This window comes from Phyllobates terribilis, unplaced genomic scaffold, assembly GCF_046119375.1.
Source record: "Phyllobates terribilis strain yellow unplaced genomic scaffold, ASM4611937v1 Scaffold_27__1_contigs__length_16484149, whole genome shotgun sequence".
Taxonomy (NCBI): domain Eukaryota; kingdom Metazoa; phylum Chordata; class Amphibia; order Anura; family Dendrobatidae; genus Phyllobates; species Phyllobates terribilis.
In genome coordinates this window covers 12,326,474-12,339,734 of record NW_027362787.1, presented here as the reverse complement: position 1 = coordinate 12,339,734, position 13,261 = coordinate 12,326,474, and the positions used below count along the sequence as shown (strand labels likewise).

The following is a 13,261-nucleotide window of genomic DNA, read 5'->3' as shown; positions in this document are numbered from 1 at the left end:
AAAACAATAATTGATAACATAGATGGAGATAATAATATCAACGTTATATTGGATAAGGTAAATGTCTATTTTAATGATCTTTTTAATGTAAAAACTGTAGACCATGATTTAATACACACTTTCCTGGGGGAGATCAAGTCCACCCTAGATGCTGATGCCCAAAGTTTTTTATCCCAACCTCTATGTGAGGAAGAGATTTTAGAAACCATGAAGAGTTTTAAAAATGGTAAAGTGCCCGGCCCTGATGGTATCCCCATAGAGTTTTATATAAGTTTTTATGATATTTTAAAAGATGATTTGTTTAATTTGTTTTCCGAAGTTTTTAATAATAAGGTTTTACTCAACTCATGGAAGAAAGGTGAGGTATCACTACTATACAAAAAAGGTGACAAAACGGATCTTAAAAACTGGAGGCCGATAACTCTTTTAAATAGTGATTACAAAATTATGGCTAAGATCTGTGCAAATCGGTTGAAAAAGGTGATACATAAAGTAATTCATGCAAATCAGGTATGCGGGGTACCTGGGCGTAGTATCTGGGACAATTTAAACCTGGTGAAAGATTGTATTGAAGATGTAAAAACCAGAAAGACAAAGATGTCAATCCTAGCGGTGGATTTTGAGAAAGCTTTTGACCGCGTGTCTCATTTTTATCTTTTTAAAGTTTTAGAAAAAATGGGCATTCCGGGTGGGTTTTTATTGTGTCTTAAAGCTTTTTATAATGATTGTACGAGTAAGATTTTAGTTAATGGTTTTAAAACAAAAGAGGTAGTTTTAAAATCAGGGGTGAAGCAGGGTTGCCCTTTGTCCCCCCTGCTTTTTATATGTGCTATAGAACCCCTTTTATGTACAATACGCCGGGATAAGCAAATATGTGGAGTACCCTTACCCGGAGGGAACGGTCTACAAGTTAAAGTTGTAAGCTATATGGATGATGTAGCCGTGTTTGGATGTGATGTACCTTCAATACAAAAAACGATAAGCCAAATTCAGTCTTTTTGTACAGTTTCCGGTTTTAAAATTAATCTTACTAAATGTAATATTTTAAATGTCGGGGGGATGAGTTTACATGATGTACCAATTGAAGTTACAGATTCCATTACTATTTTAGGTGTTTCTTTTAATGAATCTAATAATGGTTTTAATAGCTGGGATGCGGCAGCACAGAAAATTAATCAGAAAATCTGCATGTGGAATATGAGAAAGCTGTCAATGGAAGGTAAAGTTCTGATTGTAAAAATGGTGATATTACCTATCCTGTTATATCTTAGTTTGGTGTTCCCCCCTCCTACAAATTTGTTGAAACGAATTACAAAAGTATGTTTTACCTTTTTTTGGGGCTCAAAAATGGAGAAACTCAAAAGAGAAATTGTGACAAAGCCAAAGGTTAAAGGTGGGAAAGATTTCCCTGTTTTAGATAAGTTTCTTTTAATACATTTTTTCTGTTTCTGTTTTAAAACCCTTTTTAAAGATAATTACCTTTCCTATTTTATGCGTTTTAACACTGGTTTTCTCATGAGAAGGTTTGGTTGGTTTGAAACGGTTTTATCCTTTCCTTATGCTTTTAACCTACCTGCACATTATGAGATTTTAAAGAAAATTATTCTTGATTTTAATTTGAATAAGAAACAGACAGGGGATCTATGTAACAGCAAGACACTACTCAAACAAATTAGTACTGATGTGACGTTGTGTGATATTGAACGTTATGATGATGACAAAACTGTACACATATGGAAAATGATTAACGCCCCTTATCTTTTTAATGTACAGAAAGACATGTCTTGGAGCTGCGCACACCACTGTCTTCCTTGCCGGGCATTCCAGTACAGAAGAGGTTTTGTGAGGTCTGCCATCTGCCCAAGAGAAGGTTGTCAAGAAGAAGAGACAGTGAAGCATCTTTTATGGACTTGTGCTTTTGCTAAAGAGTTCTGGAGAAGATTAATCCCCCTGCTGGAGAAAATGGTGGACCTCAAGGACTTTAATTTTGCATCAGTGTTATATGGTCTTCTGGAATGCCCAACAATGGACCAAAAAATAATGGCGTGGAAGACAGTGAATTGTGCCAAGATAGCGCTCTGGAATGCTAGAAATATTGCTGTTTTTAAACATGAAATGTTACCAGTAGATGATGTTTTAGCCTTTTGTAAAAGTGAAATGTACATATACTATTTATTGGACAGGAAAAAGAATGTAACGTTGGCAGGCAAATGGCTTTTTAACCTATGGAATATTTGAAGTCTTGTAAAATTTGCTGTGATGGAATTTTTATTTTTCTTTGAAGTCCCGAAAGTGTAATGTGGATGTAATGGTTTTATTTCTGTAATTTGTTAAATTTTAAATAAACGGTTTTTATCCCCATGTGGGGGATAGCCAAATTAAAAAAAAAATCTGTTCTTATCAGTTTAATATCTGATACGTCCCCTATCTGGGGACCATATATTAAATGGATTTTTAGAACAGGGAGATGGAAAAAGAGCTTGCTCTGTCCACTCCACGCATTGACCTGGTATTGCAGTATCTCCAGGACCGGTGCACCCCTTCTTTAATGCAGTTTCTAAAATCAGAAAGAATTGAATTCAATGTTTTTTGTTCATTTTGCTTGTTTGTCGGATTTTGGGATGGACTCTTTGGCTTTGCTTTTCTTCTCCTCATTGGATTTTTCATGTTCAAAGTTGCAGAAGCCAGATTACAAGCTCATTTTGGTTCAACTTCAGCAACTGTGCATTGCATTGCCATGTAATGTGATGCAATGCTATCTTTCTAGCTCTCCCTTTTTACTTCCTTTTGGATAAACAGACATATTAGGCAAGCATTTTGGAGCTTTCACCTAAATAACTACAGGTGGTGAGATAAGCTGCACAATATAATTGACCTTTCAGTATATTGTTGCACACACACCATCTATTTAGCAAATGCCCTTGTTATCAACAGCAGCCTTTTAAACTCACCTGAGCTAACAGGTATGTGCGCTGGTTACTCTGCTGCGCTTAAAATTTCTTTTTTGGTTTGCTACAATGCCTTTTCTGAAACGTTGTCTCCTTCTGCTGGAACACTGACTTCTTTCATTTATTGCCTGCAGACTATAAAAGAGAACCCAACCCAAAAAGTTTGGTTGATTAGTCTGTGGCATTCTGTTAAACTGTTGCTTATGGCGGTCTCTGTGAGCTTCTCAGCGACATTCAGCCAGCCAGGTATCCTGCCTGCAGTAGATGGAATGTGGCAATGGAACGCTGGCTGCGCGTGTCATAATAGGCTCTGAGCCTTTATATACCTGTGCACAGCAGCAGCCACCTTCAGTCTGCTGCTGGACAGCCAGCAGCAGCAGCAGCAGGAGAGGTATGTAATCAGGAGCCCTCCTGCTAAGGGTAGACAGCTGCTCGTTCCACCCCACCCCCCGCCTTAATTGGTTCTCCTCCCTTCCAACAGTGTTGAGGCGGGTGGGAACAGCAGGGGGTGAAGGTGCTGTGTTTAAAGAGGTGGAGTTATGCAGATCTAAAACGCGTGGATTGCAGCAGCAGCAAGCCGAAAAGTGCAGACATGTAAGGGATCTAGAGGTTGACAACATGTCTTCTTAACGGGAGTCCAGGAGCTCATCTCCACAAATGGACTTTTCAGGATCCTTGGGTGGCTCCGTAGTTTGAAACCAATTCTGGTTATCGCTTCTTGGCCTTTTGGCTAAGATCAAGTGTAGTATCTGTTCTTATCAGTTTAATATCTGATACGTCCCCTATCTGGGGACCATATATTAAATGGATTTTTAAAACAGGGAGATGGAAAAAGAGCTTGCTCTGTCCACTCCACGCATTGACCTGGTATTGCAGTATCTCCAGGACCGGTGCACCCCTTCTTTAATGCAGTTTCTAAAATCAGAAAGAATTGAATTCAATGTTTTTTGTTCATTTTGCTTGTTTGTCGGATTTTGGGATGGACTCTTTGGCTTTGCTTTTCTTCTCCTCATTGGATTTTTCATGTTCAAAGTTGCAGAAGCCAGATTACAAGCTCATTTTGGTTCAACTTCAGCAACTGTGCATTGCATTGCCATGTAATGTGATGCAATGCTATCTTTCTAGCTCTCCCTTTTTACTTCCTTTTGGATAAACAGACATATTAGGCAAGCATTTTGGAGCTTTCACCTAAATAACTACAGGTGGTGAGATAAGCTGCACAATATAATTGACCTTTCAGTATATTGTTGCACACACACCATCTATTTAGCAAATGCCCTTGTTATCAACAGCAGCCTTTTAAACTCACCTGAGCTAACAGGTATGTGCGCTGGTTACTCTGCTGCGCTTAAAATTTCTTTTTTGGTTTGCTACAATGCCTTTTCTGAAACGTTGTCTCCCTCTGCTGGAACACTGACTTCTTTCATTTAATGCCTGCAGACTATAAAAGAGAACCCAACCCAAAAAGTTTGGTTGATTAGTCTGTGGCATTCTGTTAAACTGTTGCTTATGGCGGTCTCTGTGAGCTTCTCAGCGACATTCAGCCAGCCAGGTATCCTGCCTGCAGTAGATGGAATGTGGCAATGGAACGCTGGCTGCGCGTGTCATAATAGGCTCTGAGCCTTTATATACCTGTGCACAGCAGCAGCCACCTTCAGTCTGCTGCTGGACAGCCAGCAGCAGCAGCAGCAGGAGAGGTATGTAATCAGGAGCCCTCTTGCTAAGGGTAGACAGCTGCTCGTTCCACCCCACCCCCCGCCTTAATTGGTTCTCCTCCCTTCCAACGGTGTTGAGGCGGGTGGGAACAGCAGGGGGTGAAGGTGCTGTGTTTAAAGAGGTGGAGTTATGCAGATCTAAAACGCGTGGATTGCAGCAGCAGCAAGCCGAAAAGTGCAGGCATGTAAGGGATCTAGAGGTTGACAACATGTCTTCTTAACGGGAGTCCAGGAGCTCATCTCCACAAATGGACTTTTCAGGATCCTTGGGTGGCTCCGTAGTTTGAAACCAATTCTGGTTATCGCTTCTCGGCCTTTTGGCTAAGATCAAGTGTAGTATCTGTTCTTATCAGTTTAATATCTGATACGTCCCCTATCTGGGGACCATATATTAAATGGATTTTTAGAACAGGGAGATGGAAAAAGAGCTTGCTCTGTCCACTCCACGCATTGACCTGGTATTGCAGTATCTCCAGGACCGGTGCACCCCTTCTTTAATGCAGTTTCTAAAATCAGAAAGAATTGAATTCAATGTTTTTTGTTCATTTTGCTTGTTTGTCGGATTTTGGGATGGACTCTTTGGCTTTGCTTTTCTTCTCCTCATTGGATTTTTCATGTTCAAAGTTGCAGAAGCCAGATTACAAGCTCATTTTGGTTCAACTTCAGCAACTGTGCATTGCATTGCCATGTAATGTGATGCAATGCTATCTTTCTAGCTCTCCCTTTTTACTTCCTTTTGGATAAACAGACATATTAGGCAAGCATTTTGGAGCTTTCACCTAAATAACTACAGGTGGTGAGATAAGCTGCACAATATAATTGACCTTTCAGTATATTGTTGCACACACACCATCTATTTAGCAAATGCCCTTGTTATCAACAGCAGCCTTTTAAACTCACCTGAGCTAACAGGTATGTGCGCTGGTTACTCTGCTGCGCTTAAAATTTCTTTTTTGGTTTGCTACAATGCCTTTTCTGAAACGTTGTCTCCCTCTGCTGGAACACTGACTTCTTTCATTTAATGCCTGCAGACTATAAAAGAGAACCCAACCCAAAAAGTTTGGTTGATTAGTCTGTGGCATTCTGTTAAACTGTTGCTTATGGCGGTCTCTGTGAGCTTCTCAGCGACATTCAGCCAGCCAGGTATCCTGCCTGCAGTAGATGGAATGTGGCAATGGAACGCTGGCTGCGCGTGTCATAATAGGCTCTGAGCCTTTATATACCTGTGCACAGCAGCAGCCACCTTCAGTCTGCTGCTGGACAGCCAGCAGCAGCAGCAGCAGGAGAGGTATGTAATCAGGAGCCCTCTTGCTAAGGGTAGACAGCTGCTCGTTCCACCCCACCCCCCGCCTTAATTGGTTCTCCTCCCTTCCAACGGTGTTGAGGCGGGTGGGAACAGCAGGGGGTGAAGGTGCTGTGTTTAAAGAGGTGGAGTTATGCAGATCTAAAACGCGTGGATTGCAGCAGCAGCAAGCCGAAAAGTGCAGGCATGTAAGGGATCTAGAGGTTGACAACATGTCTTCTTAACGGGAGTCCAGGAGCTCATCTCCACAAATGGACTTTTCAGGATCCTTGGGTGGCTCCGTAGTTTGAAACCAATTCTGGTTATCGCTTCTCGGCCTTTTGGCTAAGATCAAGTGTAGTATCTGTTCTTATCAGTTTAATATCTGATACGTCCCCTATCTGGGGACCATATATTAAATGGATTTTTAGAACAGGGAGATGGAAAAAGAGCTTGCTCTGTCCACTCCACGCATTGACCTGGTATTGCAGTATCTCCAGGACCGGTGCACCCCTTCTTTAATGCAGTTTCTAAAATCAGAAAGAATTGAATTCAATGTTTTTTGTTCATTTTGCTTGTTTGTCGGATTTTGGGATGGACTCTTTGGCTTTGCTTTTCTTCTCCTCATTGGATTTTTCATGTTCAAAGTTGCAGAAGCCAGATTACAAGCTCATTTTGGTTCAACTTCAGCAACTGTGCATTGCATTGCCATGTAATGTGATGCAATGCTATCTTTCTAGCTCTCCCTTTTTACTTCCTTTTGGATAAACAGACATATTAGGCAAGCATTTTGGAGCTTTCACCTAAATAACTACAGGTGGTGAGATAAGCTGCACAATATAATTGACCTTTCAGTATATTGTTGCACACACACCATCTATTTAGCAAATGCCCTTGTTATCAACAGCAGCCTTTTAAACTCACCTGAGCTAACAGGTATGTGCGCTGGTTACTCTGCTGCGCTTAAAATTTCTTTTTTGGTTTGCTACAATGCCTTTTCTGAAACGTTGTCTCCTTCTGCTGGAACACTGACTTCTTTCATTTAATGCCTGCAGACTATAAAAGAGAACCCAACCCAAAAAGTTTGGTTGATTAGTCTGTGGCATTCTGTTAAACTGTTGCTTATGGCGGTCTCTGTGAGCTTCTCAGCGACATTCAGCCAGCCAGGTATCCTGCCTGCAGTAGATGGAATGTGGCAATGGAACGCTGGCTGCGCGTGTCATAATAGGCTCTGAGCCTTTATATACCTGTGCACAGCAGCAGCCACCTTCAGTCTGCTGCTGGACAGCCAGCAGCAGCAGCAGCAGCAGGAGAGGTATGTAATCAGGAGCCCTCCTGCTAAGGGTAGACAGCTGCTCGTTCCACCCCACCCCCCGCCTTAATTGGTTCTCCTCCCTTCCAACGGTGTTGAGGCGGGTGGGAACAGCAGGGGGTGAAGGTGCTGTGTTTAAAGAGGTGGAGTTATGCAGATCTAAAACGCGTGGATTGCAGCAGCAGCAAGCCGAAAAGTGCAGGCATGTAAGGGATCTAGAGGTTGACAACATGTCTTCTTAACGGGAGTCCAGGAGCTCATCTCCACAAATGGACTTTTCAGGATCCTTGGGTGGCTCCGTAGTTTGAAACCAATTCTGGTTATCGCTTCTCGGCCTTTTGGCTAAGATCAAGTGTAGTATTTGTTCTTATCAGTTTAATATCTGATACGTCCCCTATCTGGGGACCATATATTAAATGGATTTTTAGAACAGGGAGATGGAAAAAGAGCTTGCTCTGTCCACTCCACGCATTGACCTGTTATTGCAGTATCTCCAGGACCAGTGCACCCCTTCTTTAATGCAGTTTCTAAAATCAGAAAGAATTGAATTCAATGTTTTTTGTTCATTTTGCTTGTTTGTCGGATTTTGGGATGGACTCTTTGGCTTTGCTTTTCTTCTCCTCATTGGATTTTTCATGTTCAAAGTTGCAGAAGCCAGATTACAAGCTCATTTTGGTTCAACTTCAGCAACTGTGCATTGCATTGCCATGTAATGTGATGCAATGCTATCTTTCTAGCTCTCCCTTTTTACTTCCTTTTGGATAAACAGACATATTAGGCAAGCATTTTGGAGCTTTCACCTAAATAACTACAGGTGGTGAGATAAGCTGCACAATATAATTGACCTTTCAGTATATTGTTGCACACACACCATCTATTTAGCAAATGCCCTTGTTATCAACAGCAGCCTTTTAAACTCACCTGAGCTAACAGGTATGTGCGCTGGTTACTCTGCTGCACTTAAAATTTCTTTTTTGGTTTGCTACAATGCCTTTTCTGAAACGTTGTCTCCCTCTGCTGGAACACTGACTTCTTTCATTTAATGCCTGCAGACTATAAAAGAGAACCCAACCCAAAAAGTTTGGTTGATTAGTCTGTGGCATTCTGTTAAACTGTTGCTTATGGCGGTCTCTGTGAGCTTCTCAGCGACATTCAGCCAGCCAGGTATCCTGCCTGCAGTAGATGGAATGTGGCAATGGAACGCTGGCTGCGCGTGTCATAATAGGCTCTGAGCCTTTATATACCTGTGCACAGCAGAAGCCATCTTCAGTCTGCTGCTGGACAGCCAGCAGCAGCAGCAGCAGGAGAGGTATGTAATCAGGAGCCCTCCTGCTAAGGGTAGACAGCTGCTCGTTCCACCCCACCCCCCGCCTTAATTGGTTCTCATCCCTTCCAACGGTGTTGAGGCGGGTGGGAACAGCAGGGGGTGAAGGTGCTGTGTTTAAAGAGGTGGAGTTATGCAGATCTAAAACGCGTGGATTGCAGCAGCAGCAAGCCGAAAAGTGCAGGCATGTAAGGGATCTAGAGGTTGACAACATGTCTTCTTAACGGGAGTCCAGGAGCTCATCTCCACAAATGGACTTTTCAGGATCCTTGGGTGGCTCCGTAGTTTGAAACCAATTCTGGTTATCGCTTCTCGGCCTTTTGGCTAAGATCAAGTGTAGTATCTGTTCTTATCAGTTTAATATCTGATACGTCCCCTATCTGGGGACCATATATTAAATGGATTTTTAGAACAGGGAGATGGAAAAAGAGCTTGCTCTGTCCACTCCACGCATTGACCTGGTATTGCAGTATCTCCAGGACCGGTGCACCCCTTCTTTAATGCAGTTTCTAAAATCAGAAAGAATTGAATTCAATGTTTTTTGTTCATTTTGCTTGTTTGTCGGATTTTGGGATGGACTCTTTGGCTTTGCTTTTCTTCTCCTCATTGGATTTTTCATGTTCAAAGTTGCAGAAGCCAGATTACAAGCTCATTTTGGTTCAACTTCAGCAACTGTGCATTGCATTGCCATGTAATGTGATGCAATGCTATCTTTCTAGCTCTCCCTTTTTACTTCCTTTTGGATAAACAGACATATTAGGCAAGCATTTTGGAGCTTTCACCTAAATAACTACAGGTGGTGAGATAAGCTGCACAATATAATTGACCTTTCAGTATATTGTTGCACACACACCATCTATTTAGCAAATGCCCTTGTTATCAACAGCAGCCTTTTAAACTCACCTGAGCTAACAGGTATGTGCGCTGGTTACTCTGCTGCGCTTAAAATTTCTTTTTTGGTTTGCTACAATGCCTTTTCTGAAACGTTGTCTCCCTCTGCTGGAACACTGACTTCTTTCATTTAATGCCTGCAGACTATAAAAGAGAACCCAACCCAAAAAGTTTGGTTGATTAGTCTGTGGCATTCTGTTAAACTGTTGCTTATGGCGGTCTCTGTGAGCTTCTCAGCGACATTCAGCCAGCCAGGTATCCTGCCTGCAGTAGATGGAATGTGGCAATGGAACGCTGGCTGCGCGTGTCATAATAGGCTCTGAGCCTTTATATACCTGTGCACAGCAGCAGCCACCTTCAGTCTGCTGCTGGACAGCCAGCAGCAGCAGCAGCAGGAGAGGTATGTAATCAGGAGCCCTCCTGCTAAGGGTAGACAGCTGCTCGTTCCACCCCACCCCCCGCCTTAATTGGTTCTCCTCCCTTCCAACGGTGTTGAGGCGGGTGGGAACAGCAGGGGTGAAGGTGCTGTGTTTAAAGAGGTGGAGTTATGCAGATCTAAAACGCGTGGATTGCAGCAGCAGCAAGCCGAAAAATGCAGGCATGTAAGGGATCTAGAGGTTGACAACATGTCTTCTTAACGGGAGTCCAGGAGCTCATCTCCACAAATGGACTTTTCAGGATCCTTGGGTGGCTCCGTAGTTTGAAACCAATTCTGGTTATCGCTTCTCGGCCTTTTGGCTAAGATCAAGTGTAGTATCTGTTCTTATCAGTTTAATATCTGATACGTCCCCTATCTGGGGACCATATATTAAATGGATATTTAGAACAGGGAGATGGAAAAAGAGCTTGCTCTGTCCACTCCACGCATTGACCTGGTATTGCAGTATCTCCAGGACCGGTGCACCCCTTCTTTAATGCAGTTTCTAAAATCAGAAAGAATTGAATTCAATGTTTTTTGTTCATTTTGCTTCTTTGTCGGATTTTGGGATGGACTCTTTGGCTTTGCTTTTCTTCTCCTCATTGGATTTTTCATGTTCAAAGTTGCAGAAGCCAGATTACAAGCTCATTTTGGTTCAACTTCAGCAACTGTGCATTGCATTGCCATGTAATGTGATGCAATGCTATCTTTCTAGCTCTCCCTTTTTACTTCCTTTTGGATAAACAGACATATTAGGCAAGCATTTTGGAGCTTTCACCTAAATAACTACAGGTGGTGAGATAAGCTGCACAATATAATTGACCTTTCAGTATATTGTTGCACACACACCATCTATTTAGCAAATGCCCTTGTTATCAACAGCAGCCTTTTAAACTCACCTGAGCTAACAGGTATGTGCGCTGGTTACTCTGCTGCGCTTAAAATTTCTTTTTTGGTTTGCTACAATGCCTTTTCTGAAACGTTGTCTCCCTCTGCTGGAACACTGACTTCTTTCATTTAATGCCTGCAGACTATAAAAGAGAACCCAACCCAAAAAGTTTGGTTGATTAGTCTGTGGCATTCTGTTAAACTGTTGCTTATGGCGGTCTCTGTGAGCTTCTCAGCGACATTCAGCCAGCCAGGTATCCTGCCTGCAGTAGATGGAATGTGGCAATGGAACGCTGGCTGCGCGTGTCATAATAGGCTCTGAGCTTTTATATACCTGTGCACAGCAGCAGCCACCTTCAGTCTGCTGCTGGACAGCCAGCAGCAGCAGCAGCAGGAGAGGTATGTAATCAGGAGCCCTCCTGCTAAGGGTAGACAGCTGCTCGTTCCACCCCACCCCCCGCCTTAATTGGTTCTCATCCCTTCCAACGGTGTTGAGGCGGGTGGGAACAGCAGGGGTGAAGGTGCTGTGTTTAAAGAGGTGGAGTTATGCAGATCTAAAACGCGTGGATTGCAGCAGCAGCAAGCCGAAAAATGCAGGCATGTAAGGGATCTAGAGGTTGACAACATGTCTTCTTAACGGGAGTCCAGGAGCTCATCTCCACAAATGGACTTTTCAGGATCCTTGGGTGACTCCGTAGTTTGAAACCAATTCTGGTTATCGCTTCTCGGCCTTTTGGCTAAGATCAAGTGTAGTATCTGTTCTTATCAGTTTAATATCTGATACGTCCCCTATCTGGGGACCATATATTAAATGGATTTTTAGAACAGGGAGATGGAAAAAGAGCTTGCTCTGTCCACTCCACGCATTGACCTGGTATTGCAGTATCTCCAGGACCGGTGCACCCCTTCTTTAATGCAGTTTCTAAAATCAGAAAGAATTGAATTCAATGTTTTTTGTTCATTTTGCTTGTTTGTCGGATTTTGGGATGGACTCTTTGGCTTTGCTTTTCTTCTCCTCATTGGATTTTTCATGTTCAAAGTTGCAGAAGCCAGATTACAAGCTCATTTTGGTTCAACTTCAGCAACTGTGCATTGCATTGCCATGTAATGTGATGCAATGCTATCTTTCTAGCTCTCCCTTTTTACTTCCTTTTGGATAAACAGACATATTAGGCAAGCATTTTGGAGCTTTCACCTAAATAACTACAGGTGGTGAGATAAGCTGCACAATATAATTGACCTTTCAGTATATTGTTGCACACACACCATCTATTTAGCAAATGCCCTTGTTATCAACAGCAGCCTTTTAAACTCACCTGAGCTAACAGGTATGTGCGCTGGTTACTCTGCTGCGCTTAAAATTTCTTTTTTGGTTTGCTACAATGCCTTTTCTGAAACGTTGTCTCCTTCTGCTGGAACACTGACTTCTTTCATTTAATGCCTGCAGACTATAAAAGAGAACCCAACCCAAAAAGTTTGGTTGATTAGTCTGTGGCATTCTGTTAAACTGTTGCTTATGGCGGTCTCTGTGAGCTTCTCAGCGACATTCAGCCAGCCAGGTATCCTGCCTGCAGTAGATGGAATGTGGCAATGGAACGCTGGCTGCGCGTGTCATAATAGGCTCTGAGCCTTTATATACCTGTGCACAGCAGCAGCCACCTTCAGTCTGCTGCTGGACAGCCAGCAGCAGCAGCAGCAGCAGGAGAGGTATGTAATCAGGAGCCCTCCTGCTAAGGGTAGACAGCTGCTCGTTCCACCCCACCCCCCGCCTTAATTGGTTCTCCTCCCTTCCAACGGTGTTGAGGCGGGTGGGAACAGCAGGGGGTGAAGGTGCTGTGTTTAAAGAGGTGGAGTTATGCAGATCTAAAACGCGTGGATTGCAGCAGCAGCAAGCCGAAAAGTGCAGGCATGTAAGGGATCTAGAGGTTGACAACATGTCTTCTTAACGGGAGTCCAGGAGCTCATCTCCACAAATGGACTTTTCAGGATCCTTGGGTGGCTCCGTAGTTTGAAACCAATTCTGGTTATCGCTTCTCGGCCTTTTGGCTAAGATCAAGTGTAGTATTTGTTCTTATCAGTTTAATATCTGATACGTCCCCTATCTGGGGACCATATATTAAATGGATTTTTAGAACAGGGAGATGGAAAAAGAGCTTGCTCTGTCCACTCCACGCATTGACCTGTTATTGCAGTATCTCCAGGACCAGTGCACCCCTTCTTTAATGCAGTTTCTAAAATCAGAAAGAATTGAATTCAATGTTTTTTGTTCATTTTGCTTGTTTGTCGGATTTTGGGATGGACTCTTTGGCTTTGCTTTTCTTCTCCTCATTGGATTTTTCATGTTCAAAGTTGCAGAAGCCAGATTACAAGCTCATTTTGGTTCAACTTCAGCAACTGTGCATTGCATTGCCATGTAATGTGATGCAATGCTATCTTTCTAGCTCTCCCTTTTTACTTCCTTTTGGATAAACAGACATATTAGG

At 42.8% G+C, this 13,261-nt stretch overlaps 9 non-coding genes across 9 annotated transcripts; all 9 read left to right on the top strand.

Annotated features, from left to right (window-relative positions):
* The first annotated feature begins 2,345 nt into the window (after positions 1-2,345).
* Positions 2,346-2,543, top strand: LOC141177750 (U2 spliceosomal RNA). The gene has a single exon (XR_012254308.1). It is a non-coding gene; the product is annotated as a U2 spliceosomal RNA (small nuclear RNA).
* Positions 2,544-3,658: 1,115 nt separating this feature from the next.
* Positions 3,659-3,849, top strand: LOC141177357 (U2 spliceosomal RNA). Its single transcript, XR_012253959.1, has one exon. It is a non-coding gene; the product is annotated as a U2 spliceosomal RNA (small nuclear RNA).
* Positions 3,850-4,964: 1,115 nt separating this feature from the next.
* LOC141176636 (U2 spliceosomal RNA) lies at positions 4,965-5,155 on the top strand. Its single transcript, XR_012253305.1, has one exon. It is a non-coding gene; the product is annotated as a U2 spliceosomal RNA (small nuclear RNA).
* Positions 5,156-6,270: 1,115 nt separating this feature from the next.
* On the top strand, positions 6,271-6,461 carry LOC141176635 (U2 spliceosomal RNA). Its single transcript, XR_012253304.1, has one exon. It is a non-coding gene; the product is annotated as a U2 spliceosomal RNA (small nuclear RNA).
* A 1,118-nt stretch (positions 6,462-7,579) lies between these two features.
* LOC141177639 (U2 spliceosomal RNA) lies at positions 7,580-7,770 on the top strand. The gene has a single exon (XR_012254215.1). It is a non-coding gene; the product is annotated as a U2 spliceosomal RNA (small nuclear RNA).
* Positions 7,771-8,885: 1,115 nt separating this feature from the next.
* On the top strand, positions 8,886-9,076 carry LOC141176634 (U2 spliceosomal RNA). Its single transcript, XR_012253303.1, has one exon. It is a non-coding gene; the product is annotated as a U2 spliceosomal RNA (small nuclear RNA).
* Positions 9,077-10,190: 1,114 nt separating this feature from the next.
* LOC141177480 (U2 spliceosomal RNA) lies at positions 10,191-10,381 on the top strand. The gene has a single exon (XR_012254070.1). It is a non-coding gene; the product is annotated as a U2 spliceosomal RNA (small nuclear RNA).
* A 1,114-nt stretch (positions 10,382-11,495) lies between these two features.
* Positions 11,496-11,686, top strand: LOC141176633 (U2 spliceosomal RNA). Its single transcript, XR_012253302.1, has one exon. It is a non-coding gene; the product is annotated as a U2 spliceosomal RNA (small nuclear RNA).
* Positions 11,687-12,804: 1,118 nt separating this feature from the next.
* Positions 12,805-12,995, top strand: LOC141177638 (U2 spliceosomal RNA). Its single transcript, XR_012254214.1, has one exon. It is a non-coding gene; the product is annotated as a U2 spliceosomal RNA (small nuclear RNA).
* Positions 12,996-13,261: the final 266 nt, after the last annotated feature.